This window comes from Pongo pygmaeus, chromosome 5 (assembly GCF_028885625.2).
Source record: "Pongo pygmaeus isolate AG05252 chromosome 5, NHGRI_mPonPyg2-v2.0_pri, whole genome shotgun sequence".
Classification (NCBI taxonomy): domain Eukaryota; kingdom Metazoa; phylum Chordata; class Mammalia; order Primates; family Hominidae; genus Pongo; species Pongo pygmaeus.
The window spans coordinates 96,511,551-96,527,530 of record NC_072378.2 but is presented as its reverse complement, the minus strand read 5'-3'; the positions used below and the strand labels follow the sequence as shown (position 1 = coordinate 96,527,530).

The following is a 15,980-nucleotide window of genomic DNA, read 5'->3' as shown; positions in this document are numbered from 1 at the left end:
GTAACAAGCATGGATAGGTTAAACAGGTAAATTTTTTTTCATGAGGTCTGTGGATGTTCACTGTTTATAGGAAAGTTCAGAATATCCTTTAGAAACTGATTTTGCCATGTTATTTTGCCATGTTATTTAAATGTACATTGTACATTTAAAATTGCATAAAACATACCTTTAAGTTTAAAAAATTGAATACTCATGGACTTACTACTAAAGTTAAGAAATACACCTAGAATTCCTCTGTCTACTCATTCCTCACATGAAGGCAACTCTTGCTTTATCAACCCTCTTTGTGTGGTTATTTTTGGCCTTTTATTACATAAAGGGAACTTTACTACTGTAAATATTTATACTTTTATGCTTGCTTCATTTGCTCACTTTTATATTTTTTAGGTTCATCAGTGTTGTTTGTAGCTGTAATTTGTTTTTTGTTAATTTATTGTATATAATATATAGTAGAGATGATCAGCAAAGCCAAAAGTTGCTTCTTTGAAAATATTTATATATTTGTTTCTAACATGTTCATTTTTACTCTTTTTTTCAATGTTTTTAGGTTTATTCCTACCTTTATTCTAATTTTTTAGGTTGAGTGCTTAGCTCAGTTGTGAGTCTTGCTTTGTTCAGAGTATAAATCTCCCTTGAATCATCACTTTAGCTACTTATCTAATTTTTTATGTTTTCATACAGTATTTTCTTTGTTTTTAAGACAGATTCTCATTCCTTTGTCCTGGCTGGAGTGCAGTGGCGTGATCATGGCTCACTGTAGCCTTGACCTCCTGGGCTTAAATGATCCCCTCACCTCAGCCCCCTGAATAACTGGGACTACAGGTGCATGCCACTATGCCTGTCTAATTTTTTTTATTTTTATTTTTTGTAGAGATGAAGTCTCGCTATGTTGTCCAGGCTGGTCTTGAACTCATGGGCTCAAGCCATCTTCCCATTTTAGCTTCTCAAAGTGTGGGGATTCCAGGCATCAGCCACCGTGCCTGTCCTAAGTATTTTCTATGATTTCTTTGATCCATGAGTTAATGAGAATCATGTTTCCTAATTTCTAAGCATATTTTGTTGTGGTTGTAGGTGATCTCTAAACTATTTGTGACATGGTCAGAGGATGTGGTTTGTATCTTACCAGTTCTTTGATGCTTGTTAAGGTTAGCTCCATGGACAATGGCAGGTGTTTGCTACAAATAAGTGTTCCATGTGTAGCTTTAAAATGATGTGTATTCTCTAGCTACTGGATGCAGTTTCATGTGTATCTATAAGATGAAAATTTTAAATGTGCTATTTAAATCTTTATCCTTCTTGATGTTTTTATCTACTTGATCATTTAATTACTGAGAGATTATAATTATGGATTTATTATTTTCATCTGGTTAATTCACCTTTTACTTTATATGTTTTTGAGGTTTATTATTAGATGCATACAAGTTTAGATTTTTAAATATTTTTGTGGGAAATTAACCCTTTTGTCATATATCATACCTTCTGTATCTCTAATAGTATTGTTTGAATTAAAGTCTCTTTTTCTTTGATAGTAATACAATGATAAAGGGTCCCCTATAGATTATGATGGGCTTGACACACCTTTCCCTACTTGTTGGCTTTAAAGTTGGTTCTATATCCTTATGATTTTAGTTGTGTCTCTTGTAAATAGCATATAGCTGGATCTTTGCTTTTAACTGGAGAGTTTAGTCTCTTTAGAATGAAGACTGACTTGGATTTATTTATCATATTATTATGTATTTTCTATTCTGCTTTTTCTTTGTCTTCTTTCCTTTCTTGCCTTCTTTTGGATAGACTGACCCTCTGCCCCTAACTTTTTTTTTTTACTATTTTTATTTGGGGGGTCAGGAGATTAGCTATAAGTTCTACATCTGTTATTTTAGTGGTTACCCAGACAATTTTAATATATACTCATCTTTATCTAAAGTTAATATCTTTGCCTTCTATTATGGAATTGAATTGTATCCCCCAAAATTCATATGCTGAAGCCCTAATCCCCAATATGACTATATTTGGAGATAGGGTCTATAAGGAGGTAATGAAGATTAAATGAGACTATAAGGGTAGGGCCCTGATCCAATAAGATCTCTGTGGAGATACAGAGATCTCTCTCCCTCTGCATACACAGAGGGAAGGCCATGTAAGATCATACGTGTCTACAAACCAGGAAGAGAGGCCTCACCGGAAATGCATCCCGATAGTACCTTGATCTTGGACTTCTGGCCCCCAGACCTGTGAGAAAATAAATTTCTATTGTTCAAGCCACCCAGTCTGTGGCATTTTATTTCTTAGGAATTGTTTAACTCTTATGATACCTTCCTCCAACTTGCATGTCATTGTTGTTGAGTATTTTAGTTCTAGCCTGTTTTTTCTCTCTCAAGTTAGAAATTACTTTTATTGCTTCATACAGTGTCTGTTATATTTAGTCCTTTATTCATTAATATCTTTCCACCCAGTTTCTTCTTGTCTATCAGACCTTCTATCTGGGATCATTTCTCTTTTGCCTGACATACATCCTTTAATTTTCCTTTACTGAGTGAGTGTGTGTATGTGTGAAAGAGAGAAGGAGAGGGAGAGAGAGAGAGAGATTTTTGTTTGTGACAGTCCTTTTAATTTAATTTAATTTGCTGAAAGGAAGTATCAAAAATATCATTTCATTGTTTTCTGAATTTTATTATTATCATTGAGAATTAAACAGTCAAGCTCATTTTTTTCTTTGTCAGGGAATCTATCTTTCCAAACTCTGGTTCCTTCTAAGATCTTTTGAAGATACTCTCTTTCTCCTTAAAGATATTATCTCTGTCTATTCTGAATTTTTGATCTGATGTTTTTGGGTATGAATTTTAACATCTCTTATTTGGCATTAGATAGGCTGCCTTGAGGACTAGCATTTTTCAGGAATTCTGGAAACTTCTATTTACAATCCTTTTGAATATTTTCTCATTAATTTTATGATCTTCTGGAACTCCAATTCCATGTCTGGTAGACTTTCTATGTTTTTCTTCCTTAGTTCATCTCTTTTATCTCTTATCTTTCATTGTTTTCGCTTGATTGTATTTGGAAAAATTTCTTATGTTCTAACTTGCAGTTTATTCACTTCAACTATGTCTAATACGCCACTTTGTCCATTTAGTTTTTAATATCAGTTATATTTTTCATATATAGAACTTTATTTTCAAATCTGCTTGTCTTCTGGTCATAATTCTAACCATTTATTATTTTTATATTCTTTGTCTAATAATTTTTATAACTGAAGTATTTTGTGAGTTTGTCTTTTTTTCCCCTTGCTCTTAATCACTCATGTTGCTTTATTTTGAGGTTTTTGTGGTTTTTTTTTTTTTTTTTTTTAGACTGTGTTCACTTGCCTTGGAACTTTGTGGTAATTATTTCAGGCCTATGATGAAGGTGAGTTCCTCCAGATGGGAAATATATTTGCTGTTGCCTACTAGCTTGGGTGGTATACTGACTTCGGCATATTTTAAATCAGATTTCTGTTTGATGATGCTTTATTTATTAAAATATACCTTGTGGTTACAGATCTTTTGGGAGAGATTATTTTCTTTTTTCCATGGTGTATTTTCTTCATGCAATAAAATATAATTTTTATTTCCGTTTCTTTTGACATGGTAGAGTTTATTTTTTGTTCACTTTTACCCTAGCAAATATTGGCCCCGTGAAGTCCCTGGTTGCCATTGAGGTCTTCTGACAAATATTCTAATTCTGTAATGGCAACTCAAATGCTTTTAATTTGACTATACTAAAGACACTATTTTATTTCTGGGATCATAAACATGTATAAAATAGAATATGTTCGTTATTCACGTTAATAAGCAGACCTTAACTAATCTTACTGTAGAGTGTTTGCTTTTGAAAAGAAGAAGCAGACATTAATGTATTACAATATGATAGCAAAATACCTTTCTCTTTTTAATTTTAATTTTTAATTTGACATTTTTCTCTGTTAAGAAATTAGAAATTTCTGTATATGATGTTGTTGTCAGCACTTTCTGTTCTTCAGTCTCATACTTCATTTTGTTTACAGTCATTTAGTATTTAGTTTTGTATTTTGTTTTTTAGAAAGTTACTATCAGCTCCTTGTTTTAAGTTTGGTTTCATCTTCCAGCTGGAAAGACACTGCCAGTCACATTTAGTTTTCTGTTCCTTCATATATCTAGGCTTTGCCTTCAAAATGGTAGCAGGTAAAGTTAAAAAGCCACCCATAATTCACAGATTCCTTATTTATAGTCTCAAAAGCAAGTTAAAGATGGCAGACTGCAGGGTTCTTCTGGGTACTTCACTTTTAAAAATGAATAGTTATTTTATGCTTATTTGAAATGGTACATCTTGCTAAACATTTTAAAGAAATGTTTGTTTTTATTCTTTTTATTTTTTATATTTTAGTTTTTATAACATCCTCAAATTTTTACTTTTAATCCTACATGATATGGTGATGTGGATGCAGCCTTGGTTGTGATGAACAGTTAGTTACTAGAAAGAGTTGAAGAACTTCAGCATTATATCTCTCAATACTCAGTTGCTGCAGGTTAACAATAAAAGCAGGTATAGTAGTAAATGAAGCTGAATAAATAAAAAAAAAGACTAAGGTAATTAGCTTGATTATCTTTGGGGAATGATTCCATTCATCAGGTGATGATGGAATAAAATTAAGCTTCCATGTCATAAAATTAAGCTTTTACTATTTTCTGTGCTCTTTTTACATTTTCAGTTTTAAAGCCTTTTTGTCCTTTTACTTTTCCTCACCTTGAGTAAACAGGCACCAAAATGGAAATAATCTTTGATGCATACATAAAAAAATCTCACTTTGGTAAGATCTTTGCTCATATCTAGATTCTAGGTTGGAATAAAGTTCCTGAAAACAGTCCCTCTAGTAGCTATTTTTTTTTTAGTAGATAGAAGACACTCATATCAAAAGCCACATTTTATAAAGAATCCATTTAGTTTGTGGCCCTTGTAGGAGGGAGAATTTTCTTTTTTATCTTATACAAACTTGAGAGTTGATCATTTCACTGAATGTTGTTTCTCCCAGACCCTATGTTCAAGTCTGATTTTTTTCCTGCTCAATTCCAGTGTAATAAATATTCTGCATATAAGAATTTTCACATTTGTTTCATTACCTATTATACAAACTTAGCATTTGGGCCACATTGTTGCAGTGGTTCTTGCCCTAATTGAATATATATTGAGTATACACATACGTACACATATACATATCACTTTCTGGTGTTAGTCAATCTCTCACGGGCCCTATTTGCTAGAAGAAATAAAATGAGGAGTGAGCATGAGTGAGGTGTAATACAAATGGAAAAACTTTACGTAAGTGTAAGCAGTGATATTTATAAACAATATTTCATACTTTTCTTTCTGCACCTTTGGTTTGAGAGAAAATCCAGGAATTGTGTTTCTGACTATTGTGTGCACAGTTAATGCTGAGCCATTGAATTTCCTATGGGCCTTTGGTCTTACCAGTCTTAATATCAGTTGCATCAGCTCTTTGTAATCTTGCAAAGCTTTTACCGATGCTTTAATCTTTGAGCAGAGGACTAGAAGACTAGTGGCAGATGTCTTACTATGTGGGGACAATAACTTGCAACACTATCAGTGGGACACCCAGTAAAAACCAAACACCACAACCTCCCACTGGACCCTTTCTCCCTTGTGACTGTGGTGCATGATGATAAATTGTTCTTTGGTGTTAGGAACACAGCCATTTTATCATTTTGATTTTTTTTTCATTTTTAAAAGTTCAAAATGAATAGTGCAGATTTTCTTTAATACTTTTTTTTTTTTGCTAAGGCATATTTTTGGTGGGGAGTGAGCAGGGTTTATGTTGGTCGGTGACATGCAGTACTTTGAATTTAGAATGATAATTATGTAGCCCTTTTACTTGGAGTAGTCCTTTCCAATTGTTGGTTGCACAGGAAACTTGACTGAATATTAAAATTTAGAAATAATAGAAATGGGATTGTTTTAGAGGAGTTAGATTTTCTTTAGATGAATTCTGCTTTATAACAGGATTCAGTAGAGTCTTTCAGCTAGTGAGGTTTCAAGAAACATTAAATATTCTTGAATTTAAAATGGTTTGCCAGCAATTTGATTTTAGAAGACTTTTTTTCAGGACCACATGCATATTGTAAAAATTTATCTATTCTTACAGTGAAAGACATCTGTTTTTGGTCTTTATTTATTTTCTTTCTGCTCTTATTCCCCAGGACCTATTCTTTCCCACTCTTTGCCTACCAAACTATAACAAATAAACTATAACTTCAAAACTAAAATACACTAGTCTTTAGCCTACTACTTAGAGATTCATCTTAGTGGATAATACCATACTATTATAGAGCATGAGATTTAGAGAGTGTTATAAGAAAATATGGACACATAAATTTTCTGAGAAATGAGTCATGAGGCAGTTTCTTCATTGTGTTAACGTCATAGTGTGCACTTACACGAGCCTAGATGGTATAGCCTGCTCTACACCTAGGCTATATTATGGTGTAGGCTATTGCCTCTGGGCTACAAACCTGTACAGCATGTTACTGTATTGAATACTGTAGGCAATTGTAGCACAACTGTAAGCATTTATATATCTAAACATAGGTACAGTAAAAATATGGTGTAAAAGAGAAAAAAATGGTACCCCATATAGAGTACTTACCATGAATGGAGCTTGCAGGATGGAAGGTTACTCCGTCAGTGAGTGAGTGGTAAATGAATGTGAAAGTCTGGGATATTAACGTACACCACTGTAGACTTTATAAACACAATATACCTAGGTGACACTAAATTTATTTTAAAAATTTCTTCAATAATACATTACTGTAAATTTTTTACTTTATACACTTTTAAATTTCTTAAAACTTTTTCATTTTTTGTAATAACATCTTAAAACATGAATGCATTGTACATTTGTATACAAATATTTTCATTATATCTTTATTCTATATGCCTTTTTCTGTTAAAATTTTTTTTGTTAACTTTTAAGCTTTTTTGTTAACTAAGACACAAACACACACAATAACTTAGGCCTACACAGGGCCAATATGACTGTCTTCCACTTCTATAGCTTGTCCCACCGGAAGGTCTTCAGGGGCAATAACACACGAAGCCGTCATCTCCTGTGATAACAATGCCTTCTTCTGGAATACTTCCTGAAGGATGTGCTTGAGGCTGTTTTATGCTAACTTTTAGAAATCTTAAAAAGTAGTACTCTAAAATAACAATAAAAAATATAGAGTAGTAAATACATAAAGCAGTAACATCCTTTATTATGTTTGTTCAGTATTATGTGCTGTATGTGCTAGACTTTTATACAACTGGCAGCACAGAAGGGAAGGTTCATTTATGCCAGCATCACTACAAACACATGAATGTTGTGTCATACTACAAAGCTATGATGGCTACGATGTCACTAGGTGATAGGAATTTTTCAGCTCCATTATAATCTTATGAAAGGAATTTTTCAGCTCCATTATAATCTTATGAAAGGAATTTTTCAGCTCCATTATAATCTTATGAAACCACTGTCATATAGTGGTCTGCCCTTAGCTAAAATGTCATTAAACAGTACATGACTGTAAATGAGGAATTATGTTTTCACTGTTTTTCACTCTTGTAGCATCCTGAGTTTTTCTTCACAGAACATACATCATGGCATAACCCAGTAGTTACCATGTATTTAGTGTGAGTCTCCCTGATAAACTTGTAAGTTACATAAGATCAGGAGATATATCCAGTTTGTTTCCCATTGTAAGCAGTGCTTAGTCAGAAGCTGGCTTAGAGCAGGTGCTTAGCAACTGTTTGTTAAGGGAAGGATGGAAATGTATTTAAAGAAGTGTGTAAGTCAAGTTGAAAAGTATATGCCAAAGATTTATATAGTATACATGGATAGCGTGGTGGAAGACTGAGTATCAGGGAAAGATGGCAAGTGAAGGTAATTTCAGTTGGCGCATGATGACGCTGTCAACATTTCTTTTGTCTTTATCTGGTGGCCACTTTGAATACTAAAACTGAAGTCTTATTTCATAGATTTTTAAATTCTAAGTATTTTTAGTATGACCTTTAGAACCTTTTTTTCAGAACCTTCCCAAGTTAACCATAATTATTTTGATCATAGCAGTGAATCAAGGTCAAAACAGATTTGCCGTTTTTTTTTGAGGGTGAGTCAACATTGCTCTTCACCAAACCTATTTTGAAATGGTGTATGTTAGAGCAGAATGATCTTTATTTCAGTGATGTTTCCCTTGTGTTATTTTCTGGTTTCCCACTCATGAAAAAATTTCATAATTCTATATTTTTCTTTGTGTTCATTATTGGAATTTGCTATGGTAATGCATTACATTTACATAGTGCAGGACCAAAGGACTGAAGATCCATCCTTTGATTTTTTTTTTTTAAGTGTGTGTGTATGGTTGACTGTTGTATATACAATCATGAAGTTATTTGAGGTATCTGATGATGTTGTGAAGGTCTTCTGATTCTACGTTCTATGAAATTTCTATTATACCCTTGGAAACGAGGTACCTGGTTGATGGGGGAGAGGTAGGGTGGTAGGGTAGGGAGTCTACCAGATGTGTCTGTTATGCCAAGAGATTATGCTTGAACTGTCTCAGATGGTCATGTTGTCTGGTGTGGGAAGAAAGAGGAGACCATGGTATATGTATATGTGTCTTTCACTTGTTTTTAGTAGACATCATGTCATATATGGTCTTGGTACATGATTGTTGCCTGAGACCTATTGGTTGAATTGACTTGGCTGGAGCTGTCAGGGATAATCACAGGCTGGAGCTCTCAGGGATAATCACAGTCAGCAACAAAAAGTGTTATTATGAAAAACAGGTAAGCCAGACTGCAGTTGCATCTGGGGATAGAGGAATAATCTGGGCATAGTTGTAGTAGACTATTCCTAGAAAGTTGAGTAAGAAATATATAGAATTCTGCCACTGTTTAAAGTAGTGAAAAGACAAAAGAAGCCGTACGTTTTTTTGTTCTGAAAAGAGATATTTGAAAGTCACTTTTCTGAAATAAAAGGGTATGTTAGAGGAAGAGAAACGAAGGCATCTGATTAAAATCACAGCGCAGAATCTTGAAGTGAGAAAGAGGTTTAAACTCAGTTTGAGGTGAAGTATGGAAAAATAGTCATTTGCAAGGATGAAGGAGTAGAATCCTAAATGTCACTGAAAGGTTGGTGTTGTAGAGGATGTGATTTTCTTTTCTGACTTAAGTGAAACTGCTAGTGCATATTTATTGAGCACTATGTGTCAATACTTAACATTTGCTATCTCGCTTAATCCTTGCTATAGCGTCATGAGCTAAACTGCACTATGATCATCTCCATTTTTCTGATGAAAAACCTGAGGTTCAGTAACCTACCCAGTGACACACAGTTTGTAAATAGCAACCAGGCACTCTGACCACTGCCAAGGTGGGCACAATGAGCTTCTGGAGGAAGAATGTGGAAGTGCTCAATAGAAAGACTACTTTTTCCCCGACTGACTTTTTATTCCCTCCAAAGAACACGCCAAAATCATTTGTAGTGAGAGGCAGTGAAGAGAGTACCAGCATTTTTAGAAGAAATACCACCAGTATGATGGCATAAACATTTCATTTTGATTAGATAAACTAATTCTAAGTCCTTGGAAATTTGTGCTAGATTAAGGAAAAATTAAATGTCTAATCGTGAAGATAGGCATATGGGGTCAGATGAGTACAGAGTTGCTAAGGGAACAGGTTAAAAAAGTGAGTGGCATGCTGAGCTCTACCCAGAAATTCAGTTCAATGCTAAAGCTGGATGAAAAAAAAAATTCTAGTGGAATAGCATGAAAGTAACAAGCATGCTTTTTTGGTTCGTTTTGCTTTTTTTAAAAAAATTACACTGATTCTGAGGGAATATTTGTGGAAACCAGAAAGGTGACCTAGAGATTAATATGAAAAGATAAAGACTTTTTTTAGATTACTAGGTAAGTAATTGCAGGAAATATGGGGTACACTTAAAAGTAGTGACTAGGTAAAGCACCATATTTAAATTTTATTCTTTAGGGGATAACAAAATCCTATTTTCATAAGAAACATGTGCCCTTTACCGATGAGAATACATTTCTTGCATAATAACAGTAACACTTACCTGACAATTGACATTTGAGTAGTTTCCTCCTGTCACTAGTTTCTAAATGTCTAAATACCTTATTTCGTTTTACCCATGGACAACAGGCATGATGAGATAGGCAGGAGAATGCTTATTTTGCTGTCTTAATGTATTTCCTAAGGAACAGAGTTTTTTTTTAAGGAATATGTTTTATGATCATTGAAAGCAAATATTAACATATTTATAATATATGAAACGTTCAAGAAGATTTTATTTTCTGACTATAAGAAAACTACTCATTTTACAATATTTGGAAAATAAGGGAAAGAAAAGCTGGAGAAAAATGTACCACAGACTGTCCTACTGGTCAGAAATATTTTTTTTGTGTTGTTTGTTTGTTTGTTTTTTTTGAGACGGAGTCTCGCTGTGTCGCCCAGGCTGGAGTGCAGTGAGCGATATCGGCTCACTGCAAGCTCCGCCTCCTGGGTTCACGCCATTCTCCCTCCTCCGCCTCTAGAGCAGCTGGGACTACAGGCACCCACCACCACGCCTAGCTAATTTTGTTTTTGTATTTTTAGTAGAGAAGGGTTTCACCATGTTAGCCAGCCATCCCTGACCTCGTGATCTACCCGTTTTTTTTTTTTTTTTGGCAATTATTTGGGTTTTTCTTTTTCTTTCTTTTTATTTTATTTTACTTTAAGTTCTGGGATACATGTGCAGAACATGCAGGTTTATTACATGGATATACATGTACCATGGTGGTTTGCTGCACCTATCAACCCCTCATTTAGGTTTTAAGCCCCGCATGCATTAGGTATTTGTCCTAAAGCTCTCCCTCCCCTGTCCCCGCGCACCCCGACAGGCCCCAGTGTGTGATGTTCCCCTCCCTGTCTCCATGTGTTCTCATTGTTCAACTCCCGCTTAAGAGTGAGAACATGTGGTGTTCGGTTTTCTGTTCCCGTTAGTTTGCTGAGAATGATGGTTTCCAGCTTCTTTCATGTCCCTGCAAAGAACATAAACTCATTCATTTTTATGGCTGCATAGTATTCCATGGTGCATATATACCACATTTTCTTTATCTAGTCTATCATTGATGGGCATTTGGTTTGGTTCCAAGTCTTTGCTATTGTAAATAGTGCTGCAGTAAACATACGTGTACATGTGTCTTTATAGTAGAATAATTTATAATCCTTTGGGTATATACCCAGTAATGGGATTGCTGGGTCAAATGGTATTTCTGGTTCTAGATCCTTGAGGAATCACCACATTGTCTTCCACAATGGTTGAACTAATTTACACTCCCACCAACTGTAAAAGCGTTCCTATTTCTCCACAACCTCTCCAGCATCCATCTGTTGTTTCCTGACTTTTTAATGATCGCCATTCTAACTGGTGTGAGATGGTATCTTGTGGTTTTGATTTGCATTTCTCTAATCACCAGTGATAATGAGCTTTTTTTCTTATGTTTGTTGGCTGCATAAATGTCTTCTTTTGACAAGTGTCTGTTCACATCCTTTACCCACTTTTTGATGTTTGTTTTCTTCTTGTAAATTTAAGTTCCTTGTAGATTCTGGATATTAGACTTTTGTCAGATGGGTAGATTGCAAAAATTTTCTCCCATTCTTGGGTTGCGTGTTCACCCTGATGTATGTTAATATTTTGATATGTTCTCTTCTTATTCTTTGAAAAAAATTTCAAAACGTAGTGGGAACATATTATGTATACAGGGTTTCTTCACTCAATATGCTAGCATAATATTTTCACGTGTCATTAAATACTCTTCAAAAACAGTTTTAGTTGCTGTACAGCATTCTATTTTATAAATCACATAATTCTATCTGTTTTTTAAATGTAAACCTTAGGATTGCTTCGAATTTCTTACTATGATGTACATGAAATTTTTTTTTTTTTGAGTGGGAGTTTTGTTGTCCAGGCTGGAGTACAGTGGTGCGATCTTGGCTCACTGCAACATCTGCCTCCTGGGTTCAGGCGATTCTCTTGTCTCAGCCTCCCAAGTAGCTGGGATTACAGACATGAACTACCACACTTGGCTAATTTTTGTATTTTTAATAGAGACGAGTTTTCACCATGTTGGCCAGGCTGGTCTCGAACTCCTGACCTCAGGTGATCCACCCGCCTTGGCCTCCTAAAGTGCTGGGATTACAGGCCTGAGCCACCACGCCCGGCCATGAAATTTTTTTAACTTTTTGCTCAGGATTACTCTGGCTATAAGGGATCTTCTGTGGCTCCATAGAAATTTTAGCATTTTAAAAAATATTTCTATGAAGAATGTCATTGGCATTTTGAGAGATTGCTGTGAATCTATAGATTGCTTTGGGTAGTATAAAATTATTTCTTAAGTATGGATCCTGAGAAGTAAAATTTCTAGAAAGTTTTAATATTTTTCATAAACTTTTTGAAGTTTTACATAACAAGCAGAAAGATGCACCAATCGTAAGGGCACAGTTCAGTGACATTTGAAAAAAAATGAATATATGAACCTCCCAGAAACCCTTTCCCAGTCATAACTCCTACTCTTCCCCAAAGGTAACCAATAAACTACTAACATAGATGAATTTTGCCTGTGTTTGAATTTTATATAAATTGAATAATATTGTATATACATATTTGTGTCTGTCTTTTGTTCAATGTTGTATTTGTGAGATTCATCCATGTGTTGCGTTATAGTAGTTTTGCCCATTTTCATGGCTGTGTAGTATTTGATTATATGAATATAATGACATTGATTTATCAGTTCTATTTATGGACATTTTTGCTGTTCTAATATTTCAAATAATGCTTCTAGGAATATACTTGTATTTGACTTTTCGTGTACAAATCTAAGTATTTCTGTTCATTACTCAGGAGTGGGATTACTGGGTAACAGCAGGCATAACTACAAATTTACCGTAGACAGTATACTGTGATCTAGTTACCCATTTCCACTCCCAATGAATGAAAGTTTCATTTGCACCACATCCTGGTCAGTATTTGGTATATTATATTTTTATATATATATATATATATTTTTTTTTCAACATTAGTCATTCTGTTGGATTTTTATTTTATTGTGATTGTTATTTGCATCTCCCTGATGAGTCGTGAGGAAGAACGTGTTTACATATGTTGTGGATTTTGTTTTGTGTTGTTTTGGCCGTTTGGATATGTTTGTGAAGTTTTTGTTCAAATCCTTTGCCTGTCTTTCAGCCTGGGTTGTTTATCTTTTTCTTATAAATTTGTTGGCATTTAAATATATATATTCAAAGGATGAGTCCTTTGTCATTAGTGATTGCAAATGTCTTCTGCCTTTTGGCTTGCCTTTCTGTTCTTATAATTTCACCTTTTGGTGAATTTATCACTCTTTATAGCCAGTGCTTTTGACATCCTGTTTGTGCCTTAAAAATCTATTTGATTTGGAAACTTAATAAATATTAAGAAACTTAAACTTGAGCTAATTATAGGCTGATCTTTGGTTGTTATGAGGGCTATTCAATTTTTTTCTTCATGCCTATTCCAAGAGTGACATCTTTCAGATGTTGTTTCCCCCAACCTTTCCATGAACCCAGAACGCCAGCTTCCAGCCCACTGAGACTGTGCTCTGCTTAGCTTCCTAGCATTTCAGCTGCCTCTTTTACCAGACTTTCAAGCTTTTCAGCAGCTTTTAATCCTTTCAGCTGCCACTTTGCAGGCTCTCGGTTTCTCAGCTGCCTTGAGAAAACATCTGAGCTAGCATTTCAGAATTAGCTCATGCCTTCAGGTGAAAAATAACCCGAATTGCAGAGCGCCTCACTTTTCTATACTTCATTTCTCTCAGATAGTAGCCTGTCAGGTTCTCCCTGCTTTGGTGGCTCTCAGATGTCTTCAGAGAGATTTAAAAATGTTATCCAGCTTTTTTGGTTGTTTTTGGTGGGAGTGTTGGTCTGTTACAGGCTTGACTTTATTTGCTAGAAGCGGAAGTCTCTAGCAATGTTTTTAAGGCTGTTGAAATAGCTTCCTGAATTGCTATAAGCTTACATTCCCATTGGTGGAGTATCAACTTGCTAGAATTATTTTCATCTTGTTTAAACGTTTGAAAAGCTAGGCACAAAATTAACATTCCATTATGTTTGAATTCTCATTTTTACTTGAGTGAGACTGAACACTGTTTCAAACAATGGTTGTTTTTTTGCGTCTTCTATTTATGATTTACTTGCTAATATACATTATTATTCATTGATTTTTAAGAATTTTTAATGTGTAATATTGCCTGTATTAACAAATAAAAATCCATGCATTTGAAGATATTATATTAATAGACCAGAATAATTAGTTTTTTCATTAATCTTTATAATGTTTTAATATTTTTGAAGGCAAGGGTTGTGTCCCCTTTTCTTTTGTATTCTGTCTTGGTATCTGGTATGTGGTACAGGTCACATTAACATGAAGCGGATTGCATTTCAAAAATAATGTAGAGAGAAGAGCAGGAAACCCTTGAGGAATGTTTTCTTATGTTACGCTGTGTTCAGTGATTTATCTGTATGAAAGTTTGTCTAGTTATTGATTTATATAATTTCATTTAGGAGCATCGCCTCAAGTCTAAGTTCATGAGGCATCTCATTTTTTAGCTCTGTTGATGTATATGATATACAAAAAATTGTACACATTTAACATATACATCCTGAAGAGTTTGGACATACGTGTACACCTGCGATATCTTCACCACAGCCAAGGCACTGAACATATTCATCACCTCCAAAATTTTCCTCATGTTGTTTTGTATGTGTGTGTTCTTGTAAGAACACAATATCAGATCTGTCCTCTTAATGTATATTAAAGTACACAATACTCTGTTGTTAATATAGGTACTGTGTTGTACAGAAGATTATTAGAACTTATTCATCCTGCATAAAAAACTTTATAACCATTGAAGAACACTTCCCCATTTCTCCCTCTCCCCAGTCCCTGGCAACTACCATTCTGTTCTCTGCTTCTATGAGTTTGGCTATTTTAGATACCTCCTATAAGTAGAATCAGAGCCATTCCAATTTTGAGTTATCTTCTTTCCCACATCCATGCAAATCATTAACTTAAGATCAAATTCTCCTTTGTGATATATCGGAAAGTACCTGTTTTATAAATCGCCACAAATTTAAAAGGGGAATTATATGTCTTGGCTTCCTCACATGAAGTTAAATTATCTTGCTCCTGGAAGCATTCATATAAATGGTGAGTGTCAGCCTTACCAGTTGCATTTGGAAGGCGTTGAAGTGTTAGACCACTTTAAACTGATTTCAGAGTTCTAAAGTATGCACATAAAAATTTAGAAAATCTAAAACATTCTTCATTCCCATAGTTTATCCAAGTCTTAAGTGTTTGGATTTCAAGAAATCATCCAAACAGTTTAATTTTTAGTCAGCAGTATGAAAATTGTGTCTGGGGTTAAGGGATAATGGAATTTTCCTTATCCACATTTTGGCTGTATTAGTTGTGAAAGTATGATATAACTCACAGAAATGTCCTTGTTTTAGTCACTGCCCTACATTTTTTTTTGGTCATTTTGTAAAACACATTATTTGCTCTCATGCTGCCTCAGGCCCTCAGGGAATGGTGTTCTGCAGAAAACTTGAAGCCTTTAGGGAAGGCTAGTCTAAAAAACCCTCAAGGTATTAGACCAGGGATGAGGGACAGCATTTTTAACATTGCAAATTACTATATTAAGTGGAATAAAAGTATCGTTCTCTTTCGTAGGTTATGTGAGAAGCAGCAAAACATTTTGGAAAGAGCAGAAACTTTGGAGCTGGGCGCCCTGGGTTCTCATCCCGGTTCTCCCACCAGCTGTGTGATTGGCAGCACATTGCCCTCTGAGCCTTGGTTTAATTCTCTTGAAAATGGGGAACATAAC

General features: G+C 34.6%; 1 protein-coding gene across 2 annotated transcripts in view; it reads left to right on the top strand.

Annotated features, from left to right (window-relative positions):
* The window catches only part of GPR63 (G protein-coupled receptor 63), a 42,830-nt gene that overhangs the window by 7,310 nt on the left and 19,540 nt on the right, over nt 1-15,980 (top strand). The window contains exon 1 of one of the 2 annotated variants that reach the window (XM_054492484.2): nt 3,379-3,402. The exons of the other annotated variant lie outside the window; for it this stretch is intronic. The gene's annotated coding sequence lies outside the window, so the exon portion shown is untranslated. Of the gene's footprint in view, nt 1-3,378; nt 3,403-15,980 lie in introns of those variants that run through there. 2 annotated transcript variants of the gene reach the window in all.